The sequence below is a fragment of the Maniola jurtina genome, chromosome 2 (genome assembly GCF_905333055.1).
Source record: "Maniola jurtina chromosome 2, ilManJurt1.1, whole genome shotgun sequence".
NCBI classification, from domain to species: domain Eukaryota; kingdom Metazoa; phylum Arthropoda; class Insecta; order Lepidoptera; family Nymphalidae; genus Maniola; species Maniola jurtina.
In genome coordinates, this window is record NC_060030.1 from 15,305,298 (window position 1) to 15,329,134 (window position 23,837).

General features: G+C 35.6%; 1 protein-coding gene and 1 non-coding gene across 2 annotated transcripts in view; both read right to left on the reverse strand.

Annotated features, from left to right (window-relative positions):
• LOC123871149 (galanin receptor type 3) overlaps positions 1-22,759 on the reverse strand; it is a 73,847-nt gene extending 51,088 nt beyond the window's left edge. The window contains exon 1 of the mRNA XM_045914775.1: positions 22,456-22,759. The gene's annotated coding sequence lies outside the window, so the exon portion shown is untranslated. The remainder of the gene's footprint in view (positions 1-22,455) is intronic.
• On the reverse strand, positions 10,160-10,231 carry Trnah-gug. Its single transcript has one exon. It is a non-coding gene; the product is annotated as a tRNA-His (tRNA).
• Positions 22,760-23,837: the final 1,078 nt, after the last annotated feature.

A 23,837-nucleotide genomic window follows, 5' to 3' on the forward strand; every position in this document is an offset into this window, starting at 1 on the left:
ACCTGGACAATTGTTAGCTTTATTATATTCTGGAATATCTTTGAAAAGAGCAACCGCCGAGTTTGTTGCTGGTTCTTCTCGGTAGTAAAGGAATTCCGAACCAGTGGTAGATGCATTTGACCATGGTAAGTGATGCAAATCTTGCACGTAAACGTTCAAGAACGTATAGGAAATATTCTAAGACATACCTGCACCTGAAAATACCTGTTCACTCAATGGTTGTTCAATACCAAACGAGCATATAACCTCGGGCAAGTCTATCTACTCTACTCTCGTCCCCTTCATATGCAGATGTGGGCGGCAATCAAGACAAACACTTAGCGATATTAATATTCAGAGATGTCCTTTACAAGTTTACATATTATATAAGAGTAGGTATGTTTGTCAACGCATTATCTACCCAAATTATAAATGCGGAAATGTGTTTGTTTGTTGGTTTAAATTAGTCTTTTGGCGTTCTTATGGCGTCGCAACGGAAATTGAAATGATTTTTCCAGTATAGTTAAAGACCTGGAGAGTGAAATAGGCTCCTTTTTAGGGTTCCGTACCTCAAAAGGAAAAACGGAACCCTTATAGGATCACTTCGTTGTCTGTCCGTCCGTTCGTCCGTCCGTCGTGTCTGTCAAGAAACCTATAGGGTACTTCCCGTTGACCTAGAATCATAAATTTTGGCAAGTAGGTAGGTCTTATAGTACAAATACAGGAATAAATCTGAAAACCGCGAGTTTGTGGTTACATCATTAAAAAAAATTAAAACGTGTTTCAATTTTCAAAGTAAGATAACTATACCAAATGGGGTATCATATGAAAGTGCTTTACTTTTACATTCTAAAACAGATTGTTATTTATATTTATGTATAATAGTTTTTGATTTATCGTGCAAAATGTTGGAAAAATACCCGAGTACGGAACCCTCAGTGTGCGTGTCTGACTCGCGCTTGGCCGGTTTTTATCCCGGTAAATCAGTGAGATATAACGGCATTTTTAAAGACTAATTTCATACAAAAATACCAAGCAAGCATAACCTCGGGCAAGTCTATCTACTCGACTTTCGTACCCTTCACATGCAGATGTGGGCGGCAATCAAGAAAACCTATTTGCGATATTAATATTCAAAGATGTCCTTTACATATTATACGAGTACGTTTGTCAACGCATCACACTAATATTATAAAGGCGAAAGTTTGTATGTGTGTGTGTGTGTGTGTGTGTGTGTGTGTGTGTATGTTTGTTACTCCTTCACGCAAAAACCACTGGACGGATTTGGCTGAAATTCAGAATGTAGATAGATAATATCCTGGATTAGCACATAGGCTACTTTTTATCCCGGAAAATCAAAGAGTTCCCACGGGATTTCGAAAAACCTAAATCCACGCGGACGAAGTCGCGGGCGTCAGCTAGTATTAAATAATTTAATAGAAACTGATGTCTGCGACTTCGTCCGCTTGGAGATTTTGAAATCCCGTGGGAACTCTTGATTTTCCGGTCTAAAAAGTAGCTTATGTCACTTTTTGAATCTTTATCTATACTTATATGCATGCAAAAAATTTTGTTATACCGTTGCTCCGTTGCAGCGTGATTGTAGGACATTACATACACACTTTCGCATTTATAATACTGATATTGGATGGGTAGTAATTTGATGTCTGTTTGTACCTAGTATTTATACAATATTTGATAACAACTTCTTCTTCAATTAGTACAATTGGAATTGAAAACTAAGCACGAAATAGACTCAAAGGGTGTATCGTGCGCCTTGCGACTTTTCTGAAGTAAATAAACTAAAGTGTTTTTCAAAAAGATTTGCTTAACGCTTCGCTCAGCTCCATTTCACTCTGCATGTGTGGATTGCGCCTTACCTTAGATGTGTAATAATAATTGTGTATTATGTAGAAGTGACGTGTCGAGAAAATACACACTGCTGTAGAAATATGCTGCCACGTGGTATTAATATTTATGTGGACACGGCTTTACTCTATGACGCACAGCTAAACATCAAATTAGGGTCTGTTTATATTTGTTTTGTAAATAAAATTACGAGAACTCGAGTTCGAAATCTCTCAAGAAAGGGATCCAGCAAACATTGCCTTATGAAACTTTGCTTTACAAATAAATATGTATGAATTATGAAGAATTTGTCTCAGATGTTCCGAATAATAAAAATACTCCCGCATTTTCCAAGCATTTTTATGAAACAACTGTCAGTTCCCATATATGCTAGGATCCCCCGTTGCTATTCTATCTTCATATTTATAAGGAGAAACTGACTGACATAAATATAATTATTTATACAGCTCCTGTTTGTTTAAAATTTAAGCATTAAGAAATTTCTCCCTTGTGCTATTATTTTATCATTTTTTTAGCTAATTTTCAATTTATTTTAAAGTTTTGTACATCATTAGATAGCTGAAAATATTTAGAAGCTTTGCAAATAATTTGCAGGCCAAAAAATTTTTTAACTTTAAAAAAAAATTGCATTTTTGGCAAAGTAGCCCAATAGAAATTATGAAACTGGTACAGTCCTGGATCCCTAACCGGGGAACCTACAAAGATTATTTTTATTTTAGTATTCACAATTATTAATTGAGATGTCTAGTACTTAGAAATTAAATAAAAAGTCGGCAATATGCCTTACTTTTTTTTATTAAATTTTAAAAGAAACAAATACGTATTTTTCTGAAAACGATCAATAACTCAAAAACGGGCGGTTTTTGCCCATAAGTGTTTAGAGGTCATTTGTAGCATTTGACCTCCTCTACAACTTCTCAAAGAGAAGGTAGCGTTTTTCTGGACTTCGTGTATAAATATCGCACATATGGATAAAAAAATACTAAAAATTATTTCCCCACTTCAAAACGTTTCTGATTTTAAATAATGTATCTAAGTATTAGCTGCATTGTAGGTTCTCTCTAAAAACGGCTTCTGAGAAATACCACGGGCTTTTAAAAAATCTAAATTCACGTGAAAGAGGTTGCAGGAAACAGCTAGTACAAATAAAGATATCTTATATCTCTGATCTGAAACTCTACGCACCATTCAATAGAATATGACCTTTAGACTAGAAATAGCTATTTAGGTTTCTATAACGTTGATATAACCTTGTAACGTTTCTATAACCTTGTAACATTTGAAAAGACCCCAATTCAAGTTTACTTTGAAAAGAATCACGTATTCGAATACATGATGCCGATAGGCCGCTTAGTGTAAAAGTGTTTCTAAAACTCATAGAATCCTACAGATACAGTTTACAGTAGGGTTAGTACGAGTCTGTACAATTCGAAAAAGAAACACTAAAACGTCAAAGTTAAATGGAACTAAATTGACTTGTTTTGATGTTCTAGTTCGTTTATTCAGAGCGAGAGCCCCAAACGAAACCTTGTGAACTACAAATCGTCAGTAGGTAGGTATGTTAAATAAATAAATAGTATTAGTAATACCTACTTAAAATGAAAGTATCTAACTAGTTGTCAATTAAATAGTAGTAGCTCAATATACTTTGCTCAGAGTGTATGACTAACTAGTAAGTAATTAAATACCTGCTTAAAATGTACCATTTAAAATGTACCATTGTACAAATGTACCTTTTAAAATGTACCATTTAAGCAGGTATTACTATAGCAATCTGCGTGACCAAAGCGACTACGACGTGGGAACATCAGCCGCGCGGTGGGTTGCCTCACACTTATTTTAATTTATGGCACATTAAAATACGTGTGAGGCAACCGGCCGCCTCACATTATCGTATCGCCTCACATCGTATTTTAATGTGCCATGCACCCCTACGAGACCACTACACTTGCACGTAGGTACAGATTCGCGTGGTAGACGCTTCCTAATCCCCCGTTCATGACGCGCAGGTGTGTCCGTAGCTTTAAGCGGCTCTAGGTCCATTTTTCTCTTCTAACTTTGATGTTACATTGTTTCGATACCTATTCGAAATCTATCAACGTTGTCGATTGTCGAGATGTGTAATCTTGTACTAAGAGTACAGATGTGTTTTCTTAACCCAACCCTTCAATCCGGAGCATTCATACCGCACTCGAGATAAAATGTAGGCGTATAGGAAAATCTAAATCTGAATACCATTCAATTTCGCTTCATACAAACAGGAGTGGTCTCGAAAAGCAGATGGCTCAACGCCTGTATGCAAAGAGCATGGCCATCCCATCGAAGAGAGAAACCCCACGCTAAGTTTGTTGCTGCCAAAGTAGCAGACCACTAGGTCAAATTAAATAATACTAGCTGATGTCCGTAAGACCAACTTCCTACGCGCAGATTTAGATTCTATTAATATTCTGTAAGATATTTTATTTTTAACCCCCGACCCAAAAAGAGGGGTGTTATAAGTTTGACGTGTGTATCTGTGTATCTGTGTATCTGTGTATCTGTGTATCTGTGTATCTGTGTATCTGTGTATCTGTGTATCTGTGTATCGGTGTATCTGTGTATCTGTCTGTGGCCTCGTAGCGCCTAAACGAATGAACCGATTTTAATTTAGTTTTTTTTGTTTGAAAGGTGGCTTGATCGAGAGTGTTCTTAGCTATAATCCAAAAAAATTGGTTCAGCCGTTTGGAAGTTATCAGCTCTTTTCTGGTTTTCTTATTACTTTTATCCCAGGACCACCAGAGGTTACGTATTTTCTGACACAGGAAATATGTACGATTGAGTAGTGTTAGTAAGTACTAAGAAAGCATGCCTAGCCTACGTGCTAGCTTGCTTAGACGGCCAATTTTCAGGTATCTGATAATCAAGGTACATAAAACCATTACTTACCTCACGTAAATTCTCCAAACTGATTTTTACGTATATTTTAGGCAATATCCTTAAAAATATGTCGCCAATACTTCCACACACTTCCCGCGTCGGCCGTATTGCTTTGCAGACGCTTTAAAGCTCCCAAAATAAGTAATTACTTAACTGCACGTAAATTCTGATGCTCCATTTTTATATATGTCCACCAGACAACTATTTTAAAACCTTTTACAAGAAGACAGACCGATCCAGATCCAATTATCTCCTAAATTCAATTTTAATGCCTCTGTGGGTTTGAGCGCGAGGGCATCATTATCTACGCGCATGAGACTGAGTAAGACATGTATTAGGATATATTGACTTCTCTCTCACTCTCTTATAGTTTACTTATGTTAATTAATTATAAATATAAAAAAAATCAGCTAAAAATTTAAAAAATTGGAGAATTTACATGAGGTAAGTAATGTTTTTATGTACCTTGATTACCTGATACCTGAAAATTGGCCGTCTAAGCAAGCTAGCAGGTCTGTAGGCATGCGTTCTTAGTACATACTAACACTACTCAATCGTCCACATTTCGTTCGTCAGAAAATACGTGACGGCTGGTGGCCCTGGGATCTTTCACTATTGTAACAGAGGTTCATAATATTATGTCAATTGGCAAATGTCAAGCTGTCAAGATGGACGTTGCTTAGATACATAATTATTTATTTGAAAATAATGTTTTGGAAAACTCCGATACTTTGGATCGTAGGCGCGGAGTTTCTAATTTATAAAATATTATAATCACAGTTAAACGAGAAAACATTAATTCAATTATAATATCCAACAGTCAACCAAAGGCCACGAACAATCAACCCAAACCCAAACCATAGTCAAACTATTTTTAGGGTTCAGTAGGTATCTGTAGAAAAAAAAAGATGTAGTCGCGTAGGTGTGCATGGCACCATTAAATATCGTAGGAGGCGATGACCTTCCGCGCTGCTGAGGTTTCCGCATCGTAGTCGCTTTGTCGCGCAGGTTTGGATGATGCATTAGGCGCACCTTCTTTATATTTTATCTGCTTGAACTCAGCTTATTTACTTTGACAAAATACGTTTAAAATTCATCATCATCAGGATCAACCCATAGCTGGCTCACTACTGAGCACAAGTCTCCTCTCAGAATGAGAAGCTACCACGCTGGCCAAGCACTTATTGGCAGACCTCACGCACCTTTGAGGGAGCATTATGGCCAACTCTTAAGCATGCAGGTTTCCTGACGATGTTTTCCTTCACCACTTCGTTGTCTGTCTGTGTGTCATCTTTCAAGAGAATCAAAACTTATAAATTGGGTGCTTCCCGTTTACGTAGAATCATGAAAGGCAGGTAGCAATATCTTATAGCCCAAGCACTCTACTCCTGTGGCCCAAGTAAACAAAAAAATCCGACAACTGAATTGTCATTACATAAAAAAAAAACTTGTACGGAACTCTTCATGTGTGAGGCAGACTCGCACTTGACCGGTTTTTGAAAGTTATGTCAAATAAAAATTTGACATGCAATAACAAACAAAATGACATACAAGCCACTTTATTCCTTATTTCATCGGATGAAAGTCGATTTCAATTTAATCGTATATCTTAAAAAAAGCGAACTATTATACGACTACGTAAAATGGGTACATTTTTTAAAGCAACGACATGTTAGAAAGAGATATTTCGTTTTGGTCATGTTAAACTATGTGAGTCATTCAGATAATTCTTAATTTAGTGATGTTCGGTCAAAAATATTTCATGGAACGTATAATTAACATAACATTGATGTTACTTTTGAAGAGATATTAGCTGCCTTATTGGATTTATATTATTATAGAAATTGGGTTTTAGAATGGCACAAATAAACGGTAATTTATGAATAAAAGTTTAAAAAGCGTGAAATAAAAATTAAATTAAAAATTTAAAAAACCCCCGACACATAAACCTCTAAAAAGTAAAAAAATAATAGGTAAGTATGTATGGGCCCTTTAAGAATAGTATAAATAGTAAAGTTTTTATCCAAGCGTTCGTTGCGTCGGGGGACCGCTAAAGACTATTCTTTCTACAACAGATGACTTTCATAGTTTATGATAGGTAGCGGTCCCCTGGCGCAACGAGCGCTTGGGTAAAAACTTTACTATTTATACTATTCTTAAAGGGCCCATACATACTTACCTATTATTTTTTTACTTTTTAGAGGTTTATGTGTCGGGGGTTTTTTAAATTTTTAATTTAATTTTTATTTCTGGATAAAAATATTTGTCTACCCCAGGATTTATAGCTCCCAGCTATTCCTAGGACAACTATTTTCTTGCCTTTGGTTGAAATCGCACGTATATGACGTGATTTTGCAGCATAAGATGCACTAATATAGGGTATAGGTACCACCTATATAAAATCATTCTAATAACCTGACTGATCAGTAAATAATACGAGAGTTGCATATTTTCATTGTGGTTTTCTATAGAAAAGGAACATACTATGTCAGAAAGTTCACTTAAATTCTACGCACGTGCTACAGGTAGTTTTATCACTGTATTGCACAAGCAATAATAAGTCATATCTTGCAGTTTAGGAAGATGTGAGAGGCTATTGTGGTGTGTTCAAATGCACATTTTTTGTATTGGTCAAGATTGCCATGTCGACTCCTAAGCGTATTGCTTGATGTACACGTACATGTTAACCCATAGTACATTTTGTAAGGAAAATAAACAACTTTGTACACTGAATGGTGCGTCTTGACACGTTGAGATAAGCCGCTTTCGGATTAAATTAATATTCTTTCTGCGTACGGCTTTACGAAAAGTTGTAGAGGATTAATGCGAACAAGCCTGCGTTTTTTTTTAGGGTTTCGTACCCAAAGGGTGCAAACGGGACCCTCAATTCCCTCACACACCAAGCCTCCGCTGTCCGTCCGTCCGTCGATCAGCGGGCTGTATCTCGTAAACCGTAATAGGAGGAGAGTTGAAATTTTCACAATATGTTTATTTCTATTACCACTACAACAACAAAATAATAAAAATGCTATGAAAATTAAAAAAAAGTGTTATTTCTTGTACGGAACCTTTCAACTGCGTGTTCGACTCGCACTTAACCGATTTTCTTTTATTCAACCTACTGTCTGTCCCAGGAATCTTAATGTACCTACCAGTGATTATATACATATTTTAATTATGTGATACTTACTGGATCGATTTCTATTCTTGCAGGAAAAAATAATATGAGTGACTTTACAAGTCAATAGAAATGATTTTCTCTTTAGAAAATAATTCCTTCATGGTTGTATCTAATATTTTAGCGAGCTTGTTTCTACGGTGTCTAAAAATATTAATTAGACACACTATACCTACATACATACTTTTGCAGTATGCACGTACTAAAATCCATACTAATATCCATACTTAATATTATAAATGCGAAAGTGTGTGTCTGTCTGTCTGTCTGTCTGCTACGATTTCACGGTCCAACAGTTTAACCGATTCTGACGAAATTTGGTACAGGGTCAACTTATATCCCAGGATGTAAACAGTTCCCACGGGATCTTTAAAAACCTAAATCCACGCGGACGAAGTCGCGGGCATCCTCAAGTAGTAGATTATTTTCCTATAATATCTTATATTACAGATGTCAAAGAATATAACCAGACTCAACAAATCATGAGACTTGGTCCCACATCTTTGCTATCTTTCGCTTTATCGCGACGAGGCTGGGTGTGCTCTAGCTTCTTGCAGACAAATTACTTATAGTCTTATCGTCTTATTCAATCTCGGCTTAATAAACATCGTATCGCTAACTCGGGGGAAATACCCTCTTTCAGATTCAGCGTAATCTTCTTTAGACATACAATGATATGACTTCATCTAGTGGGTTTTGATTTTTAAAATCCCGTGCGAACTCTTTGATTTTCTGGAACACAAGTGTAAATAAAAACTTATAACACCCCCGACAAGTGAGGGCTACAGTAACTAGAAAAGAGCTGATGACTTTCAAACGGCTGAACCGATTTTCTTGGATTATACTCAGCTAACAACACTCTCGATCAAGCCACCTTTCAAACAAAAAAATTGGTTGTCTGTAAAGTCGGTTTACTGACGATAGTTGAACGTGACAACAAAGGCCGATTGTGCTTCTTTGTCGCTCGTTCCGCGCTCTCGCTTGCACTTCAAGCCTTACATGGAACGCCTCAGAGCGAGGTAACGCCGCATGAGTCATGTTTCTTCGTGCGTGCAGCCGGCTCTATCGAATTATAAGACGTTGTCACGTCAAAAAAAACTAAATTAAAATCGGCTCATTAGTTTAGGTGCTACGATGCCACACAGATACACACGTCAAACTTATAACACCCCACTTTTTGGGTCGGGAGTTAAAAAATAACCTGTGCCCGTCCCCGGGATATAAGCTATCTCAATACTTTGCGTCGAAATCGATTAGATAAACGGATTGGCTGTAAAAACTTACACACTTAAATCGCATTTATAATTTACTAGCTGATGCCCGCGACTTCGTCCGCGTGTATTTAGGCTTTAAAATCCAGTGGGAAATCTTTGATTTTCCGGAGTAAAATGTAGCCTATGTCACTCTCAAAGTCTTTAACTATATCTACCCATGCAAAAAATTTACGTCGATCCGTTCCTCCGTTGCGATGTGAATTAAGAACAAACCAACAAACAAACGAACACACTTTCGCATTTATAATATCGGTAGTGAAGTAGGGTTTCGTCGAGACTGCGTGTATCCCGAGTCTTCCAGACAAAAATTACTTATGGTCTTATTCCATCATCGCTAACTGTGAAATACCCACATCATCGCTAACAGTGAAATACCCTCTTTTAGACTGGGCGTAATCTTCATTAGACGAGATGAATATTTTAGTGGGGAGCTAAATCTCGCCCGCTTAGTGATGCCTTACTGGATTTGCAGTAATAGAAAGATAATGGGAATCGCAATTCTAAAAGAAAGCTTGTCGCTATTGAGATCTTTATTATTACCCACTAAACCGTGAGTTTGCACTGATGAAACAGTTACATAAAAACAGGTTGAAAGCTCTGTGTTCTAGAAAATATATGGACAGTCACAATTATTATTTATTTTATACCGATGGGGCTGACATACCTATACATAAGTCACCTATAAAAGCCTCTTAAAAATATTAGAATTTAAAAAAAAAAACTTAAAAGTATGGACAATCGCAAAAAAAACTACCTTTTTTAGTAACAATTCCTGTTGAACTGTCTGCGATTGCAATTGTCATAAAATTTGTTGAATGGAATTTGTTAGAGAATAGACAAAAAATAATAACAAAATATATACCAATACACATCTCGAAACATGACCTTATTTACAATAGAATAAAATAATAAAAGTTTAAGCTCCGCCGCTGTCGCTGTTAGCTGCCGTGACCAGGATTCGAACCTGGGTTACTACGGCCACAACGTAGGGTCCTAACCACTAGACGATCACGGCTGTCGGAGCTGGTGGTAACATCGACAAATACAAGCACCTTATTCCTCACAGAAACACTTTCTCTACAATTCGACGCGGTTTCGGTGTTGATATAAAAAATTAATTGAATCTTCAGATGCTCTAGTTTTTGTCCAACTTTACTACAGTACAGTTTGTTTTATATTTCTTCTTGGCATAATTTAAGGACAAGTGTAAATTAAAAATTTATAACACCCCCGACAAGTGAAGATACCTAGAAAACCCAGTAACTAGAAAAGCGCTGATAATTTTCAAACGGCTGAACCGATTTTCTTGGATTATAGCTAAGAACACTCTCGAATCTCGATCAAGCCATCTTTCAAACAAAAAAAAACTAAATTAAAATTGGTTCATTAGTTTAGGAGCTATGATACCACAGACAGATACATAGATACACAGATAAACAGGTCAAAATTATTCCTCTTTTTGGGTCGGGGTAAAAATCAAGATGATTCTTGACCATAGAATAAGTTATTGATTTTAACCGATCCGATGGTAGGTAGGTACGGCACAATTTTCACGTCATTTTTTAAAAGATTTTTGTGTCGAAGTTTTTTTAATTCTTCATATTTTATGTCTGGTGGTTACCAGTATCGCATGACACACAATACGTACGAAACAATCATGTACCTGTTGCAATTTACGCTAATTTAATTGGTTGAAGTTACTTGTTACACAGAAGAGTTTGTGGCCCCTTTTTCCGAGTGTCAATTGCTAGAAACACGGCTTCTATGTTTTATCATTCACAGGGTAATTAATTTAATTACTGTCCATTCCTTAAAGTAATTGGTCGAAATGTAGGTAATCTATGTTTAATCTCCCGTAGTAAAATTGTTGCGTTAATGACTGCCTGTCAGCCCAGCCGGGCATTAACAACGAGGATTGAAATTTGAGGATTCAAAACTTTATTTAACAGGGCTCTCTCCGTCACTCGTTTCATACAATCGTGGTTCCAATTTCATTTGAATACTAAGCAACCAAAGTCCATGAAATTTTGCAGACATATTCTAGAAACTAATATCTGTGTCTGTGGTGTTTTAGATTTTTCTAAAAATATGTAGTTTTAAAATTACAGGGGCTCAAAGATTTGTATGTGAATGTTAAGACCGCGTAACTTTGAAACCGAATATTTTAACAGAAATCTGGAAAACCACAGACATAGATATTAGTTTCTAGAATATGTCTGCAAAATTTCATGGACTTAGGTTGCTTAATATTCAAATGAAATTGGAACTACGATTGTATGAAACGAGTGACGGAGAGAGCCCTCTTAAGTATATCTCCTAAACGTCTACTTGAATAAAATATTATACAGTTTGAATCAATTCGGTTGCTTCTGTCGCATAAATTACATTATAAAATACGATACAATTAAAATAACATTTAACTCTAAAAGACTTTCAGATTTAGATTTCAGTAACTTCTTAGATTAGCTCTGAAATTTATTAACCGATTTATATCTTGAACTGTATGGTTAGTGTAGTTGAACGGCTGGGTCGTGAAAAACTAAACCCCTAGCCCGGTAAAATACGGATGAAGTCGCGGGCATAAGCTAGTCAAATATAATTTGTTAAGTACTTCTACTGTTAGGAGTACTGAATGAGTTAGCGCCTTTCATTATTGACTTTATTATATACCACACAACCAGAAGTGACGCTTCCAAAATCAATGATCAACCCTGGTGGCTGGTCACCCATGATCTTTGATTTACCGGGATAAAAAGTTGCCGTGTCAATTTCCGGGACGCAAGCTACCTCTGTGGCAAAATTTATGTAAACCGGTTGAACGGACAGGCCTTTAGAAATCCCTTGGGAAGTTTTTTTTGTTTTCCGTGATAAACAATAGCCTATGTCCGTCCCCGGGATGTAAGCTAACTCCGGATCTTTCATCAAAATCGGTTAAACTGTTGGGCCGTAAAAAGCTAGCGACAGACAGACATTTTCGCATTTATAATATTAGTACGGATATCTCGAGTACGAGTTTACTTTGCTTCTCTGAGAGAGATTATCCTCGCTGATATCTAACGAGGGTAAGATAAGACAAGATAATCATCTGTGTCTGGACGCGAGCCAACGAGATCTTACCGTCTGCTATAAATATGGAGGACTTACTGTGTGTACTAAGACTAGAGGAGTTAGTCACTCGGATAATTAGAGAGACAAACTCCCTGACACAGATGTGTACACTGTAGCAGAGTGAACTAAGTGAGGGAAGCCTGAATTGACTATCACACTAATATTATAAAGGCGAAAGTTTGTATGTGTGTGTGTGTGTGTGTATGTTTGTTACTCCTTCACGCAAAAACCACTGGACGGATTTGGCTGAAAGGAATGGAGATAGATAATATCCTGGATTAGCACATAGGCTACTTTTTATCCCGGAAAACCAAAGAGTTCTCACGGGATTTCGAAAAACCTAACTCCACGCGGACGAAGTCGCGGGCGTAAGCTAATTAATAGTCAAATACTCGGCTATGGCAGGCCCGGATCTTAAATTATTTCCAGGCGTGGGCACTTTGCCGCCCCCGCCCGACAGTATTTTTAACCCCCGACCCAAAAAGAAGGGTGTTATAAGTTTGACGTGTGTATCTGTGTATCTGTGTATCTGTCTGTGGCATCGTAGCTCCTAAATTAATGAACCGATTTTAATTTAGTTTTTTTTTTTGTTTGAAAGGTGGCTTGATCGAGAGTGTTCCTATCATCCAAGAAAATCGGTTCAGACGTTTGAAAGTTATCAGCTCTTTTCTAGTTACTGTAACCTTCAATTGTCGGGGGTGTTATAAATTTTTAATTTACACTTGTTACCTTTATAGCACAAAACTTAAGCACAAATTTCTAAGTACTCAATAAGTCATAAACCGCGAGCGAAGCGCGTGCGATTTTTTTTTTCATAATATCGCCCAGTAGTTTGAGCTGTATGTTGGTAGATCAGTCAGTTAGCTTTTCTTTTTATAAATTTAGACTCTCAGTGCCATAATATATCACGTCTAAACTTAGAAGTTTCAAGTAGTTTACGTAGGAACACTTAAGTTAACGGCAGTGCAATTTGTCACTTTTTGTCTAGGCAAGTTGCAAACTACTTTGAAGTACTTAACTACTTGAAAAAAACAAAAACAATTAAATCTGGCTAAAGTAATTAAAAAACTATTTTGCTATCGATATTATTGCAAATAAATAGTGTAGTAAGTGTACAAAGTGAATTACATAAATCATTTTTTAACGAAAATAATAAAAACCAAATTGTGAACTATTGAGGGTTGTTTGAAAAATAGACAAGCATACATCGCGGGTCCGCAGATAACGCTCACGTATTTCAATATCCAATCGAACGATAGGCTGGCTCAGTGCGAACATCGTTGGTCTGTTGCAACGTTATCGAGATCGATCCTCGGCACCTAAGAGTTGACTTTTCACTTTTTTTGATATTTAAAAAATATTTTTAAAACAAAGATGGAAGATATTGTACAACTATTGAAAAAGATACAAGAAGACATTAAAGAAACAAAAGATAGTGTCAAAAACAGTGAAATAAATTTACTTAACAAAATCAACGAAAAATTTGACGATATCCAAAGTAAACTGCAAAATCTAGAGGTCACAGTTAGGTCACAAGAACAACGACTAGACCTTCTCGAAAAGCAAGCCAGGGAGAGAAATATCGTTATTTTTGGTGTGGAGGAAAAAGAACAGAATTACGAGGATTTACAGAATAATTTCCTGAAGATATTCAGTGATATTATGAAAATAGATTGTACTAGTTTTGAAATACAAGGTATAAAAAGAATTGGTAAAAAATGCGATAAACCTAGACCCGTTATTGTTACATTTTCTACATTTAGGAGAAAATTCGAAATTTTACGCAACAAAAAATCACTTGAACAGTTAAATTACTATATAAAAGAAGATTACCCACCAAAAATTTTACAAAAAAGAAAAGAACTTCAAGAAATTGCGAAGGAAGAGCGGGAAAAAGGCAAAAAAGTGATAATCAAATATGATAAGTTAATTGTCATTCCACAAAAAGAGACAAGTGAAAACACAAAACGAGGAAGTAAACGCAATCTTTCTGAAACTCCTCCTGACAAGAATGATAAATTTACAAGGAAACCCAAAAAGACGACCCAAACCCAAAAATGTAACACCCTAACATCTTACTGGACCGACAAAGCCACCCAAAAATATAACCAAAACGAAAAACACTTGAATCCAGAGTCTACAGCAACACCTTAATAAACGGAGATATTTACTTAGTTATTATAATACTTACAACATAAGGTGCCTCCCTCCTCCTCCTCCAAGACGGCCGGTCACCGTGGAGGAGTATGACCACAACCCCCCCGGTTTGAATATACATATTTAACTACTCAAAATACAATATTTATTATAACATTTTTTATAATAAACGCATAATAGGATAAAAACAGAATTTATTTACATAATTGAACAAAATGGAATGTACTTGCCTGTGAGGCTATGATAATTACTTAAACATAAAAGGAAAATTCTGGGATACTAATTACTAACATGAGGAATCTAAAGAAGAAGTAGGAATATGAAAAGAATTGATATAATTATTATGGATTTTTCAAGAGCTTGCATTAATGAAAAATACAACAAAATAAAGACAAAACCGGGGGGAGGCCTTATACCCAAATATGGGATCCTTATCTAGATTTAATAGTGATTACCTACGCAAACAAATAATTACTCAATAATAATATATGTATATAGCAATAGATATAAATGTAGGTATATACTAAGTAGTTTTAAACATTTGTAAACTAACGATTTTATTAACTAACACTGTACAAAACATAACATATGAACACACACACATATAAAACACAATTGTACTTACTAACAAAACTAACATAAAATAAAGGTAAAAATTGTAGAATAAATAGCTATATAGTTGTAAGAAAACCTATTGTACTTAAAGATAAGGAGTAAATAAAGGCTTAATAATAATAATAATAATAACTACTTGAAAAAATAAACAAAAGTGTGGAAAATTGTGTTGGAAAGCACTTACTGAAGAAGACGTAAAAAGTTACGAAAATACGTGTACCTGCCAATTCACTGAAAAATCTTTTCGAAATATGAATTTAATGTCCAGGAGATACCCTGGAAATGTTTTTTTTTAAATATAATATATATTTTTAGTATATGCCTCCAGCCTCTATATAGTACAAACGCTCCCACCCATATACAAGTGTAAAGAGACATAAATCCCGTTAGAGCTACCAGTATGGTATTTAATCCAACTTTAATCCAGAGCAAGCCTTGCGACTTCAAGGGGCTTTTTATAACAAAGGCTAATAGACCCTTTTGAGAAAGGATCAAAGGAATGTGATGACATAATATAAAATACCGAAACTATCAAGTAGACAGTGGTTTTAGCGACGATAGCATGTAATCAGCGATATAAATGTCCCACTAGATACGGCGCTTCATTGTATCAACCATTGACATAGGAAATACCTCATATATATCAACATGTTCCAACGAGTGTAAATTAAAAATTTACCCCCTGACAAGTGGAGGTTACAGTAACTAGAAAAGAGCTGATAACTTTCAAACGTCTGAACCGATTTTCTTGCATTATAGCTAAGAACACTCTCGATCAAGCCTACTTTCAAACAAAAAAAATTAAATTAAATCGGTTCATTAGACAGATACACACGTCAAACTTATAACACACCTCTTTTTGGGTCGGGGGTTAAAAATCAACGCTGTCCGCCCTCTTGTCAATCGTAATCCGCTTAGACCACGCAATCCGTTTGTAAACACTGGCCAAGTGCGAGTTAGACTCGCGCACCGAGGGTTCCGTACTCGGGTATTTTTTCGACATTTTACACGATAAATCAAAAACTATTATGTATAAAAATAAATAAAAATGTGTTTTAGAATGTACAGGTAAATCCCTTTTACTTTATGCTCCACTTGGTATAGTTATCTTACTTTAAAAATTGAAAATACTAATTAAATATATTCATGAACCTATTTTAATTTTTGTGATGTAACCAAACAACAAATTCACGGTTTTCGGATTTTTTCTTTAGCATGTGCTATAAGGCCTACCTACCTGCCAAAGTTTATTATTCTAGAATCTAGATCAACGGGAAATACCCTAAGAGTTTTCTTGGCAGACACGACTAACGGACAGACAGATATACAGACAAACAGACAACGAAGTGATCCCTAATAAACTTGCGCGATAACTTCCTTCTTTCTTTTCACTTGCTAAAGTAACGACATAATATATCGTAAGTAGCGGATAAATACTACTAATATTGTTCTTTTCTTGACAACCACGACTAACGGACAGACAGATAGACGGACAAACAGACAACGAAGTGATCCCTGATAAACTTACGCGATAACTTCCTTCTTTCTTTTCACTTGCTAAAGTAACGACATAATATATCGTAAGTAGCGGATAAATACTACTAATATTGTTCTTTTCTTGACAAACACGACTAACGGACAGACAGATAGACGGACAAACAGACAACGAAGTGATCCCTAATAAACTTGCGCGATAACTTCCTTCTTTATTTTCACTTGCTAAAGTAACGACTTACTATATCGTAAGTAGCGGATAAATACTACTAATATTGTTCAATTATCGATATTTTGACCCAGTTCCATGAATCCTGGTCACGACGGAAATGCGGTGCAGCGAGACGTGAAGTTAGAGCTGTCACGGGCAGTATCTAACTACCCGAACCGAACTACCCGCCAACTTATTTTTAACCCCCGACCCTAAAAGAGGGGTGTTATAAGTTTGACGTGTGTATATGTGTATCTATGTATCTGTGTTTCTGTGTGTCTATGTATCTGTCTGTGGCATCGTAGCTCCTAAACTAAAGAGCCGATTTTAATTTAGCTTTTTTTTGTTTAAAAGGTGGCTTGATCGAGAGTGTTCTTAGCTATAATCCAAGAAAATCGGTTCAGCCGTTTGAAAGTTATCAGCTCTTTTCTAGTTATTACTGTTAGGGGTGTTATATTTTTAATTTACACTTGTTATTTTTGTTAGTCACATTTAGGTCATAAAGTACAATACTCATGTAAGTAATTCGTTAAAACATTAAACTTAAAATATTATTTAATGATGAAAATTTAAATTGTTATTTTTATTTTGCGCATATTTGACCTTCTTGTAGAACATACTTGCATGTATTATTTATCATTTGACCATTTTACCTAAAACTAATACAATATTATAATGTTTGTTACTCCTACTCGCTACAATGACTGACACGATTTGATTCAAGGGAATGGCGATAACCTATATCCCCGAATCAACACATGTTTATCCTGGAAAATAGCCCCCGTGAGATTTAAAAAAAACCTATGTCTACGCGGTAGACATAGTACGCGTAGCTAGTTGCTTGTTGTATTGCGCTAATTAATGATTTAAAAAAAATTGGTTCATTCGCTGTTTACCTTTTTTCACAGCCAATCAAAGGGCAGAATTTCTTGACGATAAGGATAACCTCTACGTTTTTCTTACACAATCGGGGGGCTGATTGCCCAGTCATTTCAAATTGTCGTTACACCACAAACCAAGTTTTAAATCATTAGTTAGCGCAACTACAACAAGCAACTAGCTACGAATAACTCGTAGCCACTACGTAGTACATACGCTACGATATAGTCGTAATCTGACAAACAAGCGAATTGAATTGAATTGAATGTAATTTTTTATTCGATTACAAGTTAGCCCCTGACTGCGACCTCACCTCGTGGTAAGACCATACCTCTTCCAAGTTAGTCCGCTAGTATCTTAGACTGCATCATCCCTTAGGTACCACCAGGTGAGATTTCAGACAAGGGCTAGCTTGTATATAAAATATCCCTATTAAAAAATGAATTTTGTATAAAAATTACTCTAAATAAAATAATTCCAATCCAGCTAATTTGGCGTGATGGTTATTTATTATATTCCATTGCTTAGCTGGAAAACAATATTTTCTACTTTTACACGAGAAAATGACTCTAATAGAAAATTATGTGCAGGAAAATGTATTCTACTTATATTTTGCGCAAAGTCATAATCTTTATTTCTTTTTGGGTGAGTCATTTTCTTTCGAATGTTAATTAATTTCGAATCAAATTAACTCAATTCGTGTCTATCACTATTTCGCATTTTACAGCGATCATTTTGGTTTCATAAAAACAAAACATATAACCACTGCACGGTTTAGATCATAGATGAATCGATAGATTACCTTATTGATTAAAATCTATCCAGCCGTTGGGATGCGTCGAGGGCATAAAGAATTAGGTATGGATCCACCTACCTAATTATATTTACTCTGATAGCCATGAAAAATATAATCTTATCTTTCTCTGGTGTAGCATGCTCGGATCCACCGTTGTGGGCACGATGGGCACGCCCACAACCCTAATAGATTTGTGACGTCACACTTTCATGGTTTATCGTGTTCGGTGTTCGGTGTTGTATATAATACACTATACAGAATCTTAGTCAAAGCAAAAATACCTTCCTATTTTTAACCCCCGAAACAAAAAGAGGGGTGTTATAAGTTTGACGTGTGTATCTGTCTGTGGCATCGTAGCTCCTAATCTAATGATCCGATTTTAATTTAGTTTTTTTGTTTTAAAGGTGGCTTGATCGAAAGTGTTCTTAGCTATAATCCAAGAAAATCGGAAGTTATCAGTCCTTTTCTAACTACTGTAACCTTCTCTTGTCGGGTGTGTTATAACTTTTGTATTTACACTTGTGTAAACATCTTATTTGTATGAATGTACTACAAAATCTCAACCTCCTGTTGAAGGCCTAACCTAATTACGACATAAGAAGAGGTCAATACAATATCCTGGCCATTACAATTCACGGCGCTTCCCGGTCGTTCATTTGCATAATGTTGATTGCTCAATAATCGTGCAGCTTCTTACGTTTCCGCGCGACATCTCATCTCCTAAATGCCCTCCAGATAAGACTTTACCTAGTAGATTCCGGTGTTGGTCTGTATATAAATAGATCTGCAGTGTAACCTGAATCACTGCTATCATCCAACTAATATTATAAACGCGAAAGTTTGTATGTATGAATGTTTGTTACTCTTTCATGCAAAAACTACTAGACGGATTTGGCTGAGATTTGGAATGGAGATAGGTTATACCGTGGGTTGACACATAAGCTACTTTTTATCCCGGAAAATTAATGAGTTTCCACGGGATTTTTGTCTAATCAGCCTATGTCACTCTCCAGGTGTTGAACTAAGTAGTAGTATCTCTAATCTCTATACCAAACGTCAAAATTGGTTTAACAGATGAGCTGTGATAAGCTAGCAGACAGACAGACAGACAAACACACTTTCGCATTCATAATATTAGTATAGATGTAGATATACGCCCAATTGTAAATGAGCTAATATTTTTTAACGCGCGCAAGCTCATACCTACCTTTTGTAATTTTTTATCAAAAATATTTATAATAGTTAGTTTAGTTATATACTCTATAAATTTTATATAGTCTATATATTTATAAATGAAATTGACGTAACGGAAAGGCTTGAACTATCAAAATAATTCACGTCTTAGGCCCAAGGAGTCATTAGTGCAGAAAGCTTTCGCGTTGCGGCACTAATAGGCTGTAACATTAGTTAGAGGCTAGAGCTGAGGTTATGTGACCTATTTCTGATATTGTATACCAAAACTTTGGCGAGGTTAGCACCGTTGACCCTTGGCAGTAACTGCTTGTGGTTGAGGTGACTTTTGACCTGTAGGTTCCTAGCATATAACCTTTTAGACTCACTGGATTTATTCTCCGAATTTCTCCGCGTGAATTTGGTTTTTTTTTTAAATTTTACTTTTAGAAACTCTCCATTTTTAACCGACTTCCAAAAAAGGAGGAGGTTCTCAATTCGTCGGAATCTTTTTTTTTTTTTTTTTTATGTATGTTCCCCGATTACTCAAAGACCTCTGGACCAATTTGGAAAATTTTTTTTTGTTTGAAAGGGTATACTGTGCAGGTGGTCCCATATAAATTTGGTGAAGATCTGATGAATATCTTCGGAGATGGAGAACAGAACTCCTCAATGGATAAGAGCAAATTGCTCGCGATCAGTGTAATAGCTTAGTAAACAGTAGGATTTTAACTGGGCATAGCATATTATAGTACAGTGGGGCCACTAAAAAGTGTGAAATAAAAAAATTTCAAAAGAAAAATAAAACCGACTTCAAAAACCACAAACACTAAAAAGTACAAAATAATTTTTGTTTAGCTACACGTGTAATGTACCTAGGTATGAAGTCGGGCGAGCTTCACTCTTGGATTTCTAATTATGTTTTAATATGCTCGCTCGACTTCATACCTAGGTACATTACACGTGTAGCTAAACAAAAATTATTTTGTACTTTTTAGTGTTTGTGGTTTTTGAAGTCGGTTTTATTTTTCATTTCTAATCGGTAAGATTATGTTACAGTCAGAACTTTTATCTGGTCAAAACTATTTCTACCTGCAAAAAACAGTTAAAAGTATAACTTTTGACCTTATTAAAGAGCATGGTTAAAAGTAGTTTCAACTGAAACATATTAATTTATAGCACTTTTGGATATAAAAGATATTGATTAAAATGGTTTTAAATCTGTTTAAAATATGTGACACAATTGAAGGACAAACCAATAAACCAGTATAATATTGTAGTCTTTGCCACAAATCAACAAACCATGAACCAACAAACAAACACATTTCGCATTTACAATATGGGTAGTGATAAGTAGTGGGTAGTGGGAAGTAAAACTCAAAGCTGCCAATAGGTGGCGCTGTAGGATGTAATATCGCGACTAAACAGCATGTAATATGTGCGTATAAACTAAACTTACGTACTTTCATTTATTGTTATAGTTATGTTTTAATAATTTGCATCAATTTTTGGAGTTGATACCCTTTAGGTATCAATAATAAATAATTAGCTGTTGCCCACGACTTTGACCGCGTAAATTTTGATTTATTAAAAACCCTTGGGAACTCTTTGATTTCGGGGGATAAAATGGTGCCTTTGTGTTAATCCAGGGTTATAATCTATCCCCATTCCAAAGTTTAGTCAAATCCTTCCAGTAGTTTTTGGAGCATGAAAGAGTAACAAACACATACAAAGAATCGACTTTTTATAATATAATTAGTGTCATCCTATCCCTAAAGAGTTTTCCCAGACAAACATCATCAACAGTATTTTTCTTTGACACCTGTTAATTGTTTTCGAACATTAAATAGGTGTCAGGTGCAAAATATTGACTCTAAACACTGAAATTCGCTACGTCCGTCGCTTATCTTCTTAATATGGTGCTATTGGATAACCTTTTATAACAGGGAAGATTAAATTAATCATACCTATACATAATACACAAGGTCTCTTGGTTTGGATCTCATTTTATTTTCGAATTTCTTAATCCCTGACGTTGTAGCAAAGGGATCGCTGCTTAGAGATAATACCGCTATTGTCTATTGTGCAAAACCTTCGACACATTTCAAATATCTCGTCTGTTTTCAACACGTAACTAGCCACTGAATTTAAAAAACACGACGCTAAAAAATGAACAATTTTTTTTTACAAGTATAGAATATTACGGCTATACTCATGTATTTAGTCGACGTAAGCTCGTTTTTCATTTTTTTTTTCATTTTTAATAAATTTATCATAATTATTTATTAGTTTTTTTTTACATTTGAAAATATCGCTATGCAGCCACCATATTATTATTTTTTTCAAAAAAATTATAGCCAGTGTCATTCTGCAGTCGAGATGGTTGTAAGACTTCTAACGTACCCCGTACATCCAAATCCGTTCAGAAAAGAAGTTATGGTGGAATAAACCCTGGAAATCTTACATTCCCTTTTTTTGAGCAATCGTGTTAAAATTATGGACCATTTCGCCTGTTTGATTTTTGAGAAAAAAAGATGTAAATTAGTTTCTATCGGGTTTAGAAGAATGGTGTGGGATTAACCGTCCAGAGAAACAATATTAATTGACTGTAAGTTTCATAATTTTAGGATAATTTGGTTTGAACATTATTATCAGTTGAAAATGTAATTTTTCCTAAATAACACGTTGTAGGTCCATTTAAAAACCTATTGTATCAGAGTAAGTAATGGGGTTGTACTAAATTTTCAGCGAAAAAAATAGTAGATAACAGTACAAGCAATTTAGCCGTCCATACATTACGCAAACTCACCGACTGACAAAACAAACAAGAGCATTTCGGTCGGCGAGCCTGTTGATCCGCCGCAGTTGCATTGCCGTTATAGTAGTCCGACGAAACAATACATGAACCACATCCAAGGATTAGACAACCGCACTTTAGCTAGCCAATATCTATAGACATAGCACGAAAATTGTATCAAGAAAATACACTAAAAGATTTACAACAGATACTTATTAATAAAAAGCTCAAAAGTTATTTTTTAGTACGATTTTTTTACGCGTCCTTTCGATTTTCAAGTAAACATGACGCGATTTCAGGAGACGTCGTTCCTCCACGCTGGTTGTGGATGCACTAGCTAACGGGACTCGGGAATAGGGGTTTCTCACACTTTCAGGCTTTTGTAAACAAACCCTTCATAACCGTAGCTGCGTAGAGCTTTCGTAGTGTTTTCCTCGCCCTCTACGCTTAAGCTTAAGAAAACTAACCGTAGCGAGCTCCCCAGCACTTTTAATACAAAGTAGTTTGGTTCTCATTGGAATAGTAACCAATCGAACTCAATACGTTTTTAAAACAAATATCTATGTCTGTAGTTGGGCAGATTTCTGTAAAAATGTGTATTTTCAAAGTTACACCGACTCAAAGATTCGTATATTATATAAACCTAGACCTGTGTAACTTTAAAACAAAAAAATCAGAAAAAAACAAAAGCAATCTCTTTTATTTTCCTCAATTCTATCTCCAAGATGCAAGCTGTCTTTCAGCTACGTTAAAATCTGTTTCTTAGTTCAGAAGTAAATAAATAACAAATATAAACCAAATAACAGATAGACTTTCGGTTTTTAAATAGAGCTAACATAAAGTAATTAGTATAATAGTGCTTTTATATGTTGTTTCTAAATACCTAATCGCTTCTGCCAATATGGCCTCAGGATATAATCCTAACGACCGGCTACGGTTTCGCTTGCGTTCCCTAGCCCGTGAGAATCTCGAAAAATCCAGCCTAAATCCTTGTTTATATTATAAAATTAAGCAAAATTTCAGCTTTCTACTTAGTGAATGATTGAGCCAAGAGTTTTTTTTAAATATTCTTCTAAATATATAAATGGAAGAGCTGACTGACTGATCTAATCAACGCAGAGCTCAAACTACGTGCACTATGCAGATAGCTATGATGACGTAGACATCTGCTAAGAAAGGATTCTTGAAAATTCAGCCCCTACGGGGGTAAAACATAGGGGTTTAAAAGTGTAATCCACGCGGATGAAGTCACGGGCATAAGCTAGTTTACTGATAAAGTAAATAAGATAAGATACATTTTCAGCAAACTCGTTCAAAGAGGCATGAAACAAGGAATCGTGGAGATATCGGCAAGAATTCTTGCCTAAGTTTAGATATATGTTCGTTTTCCTACT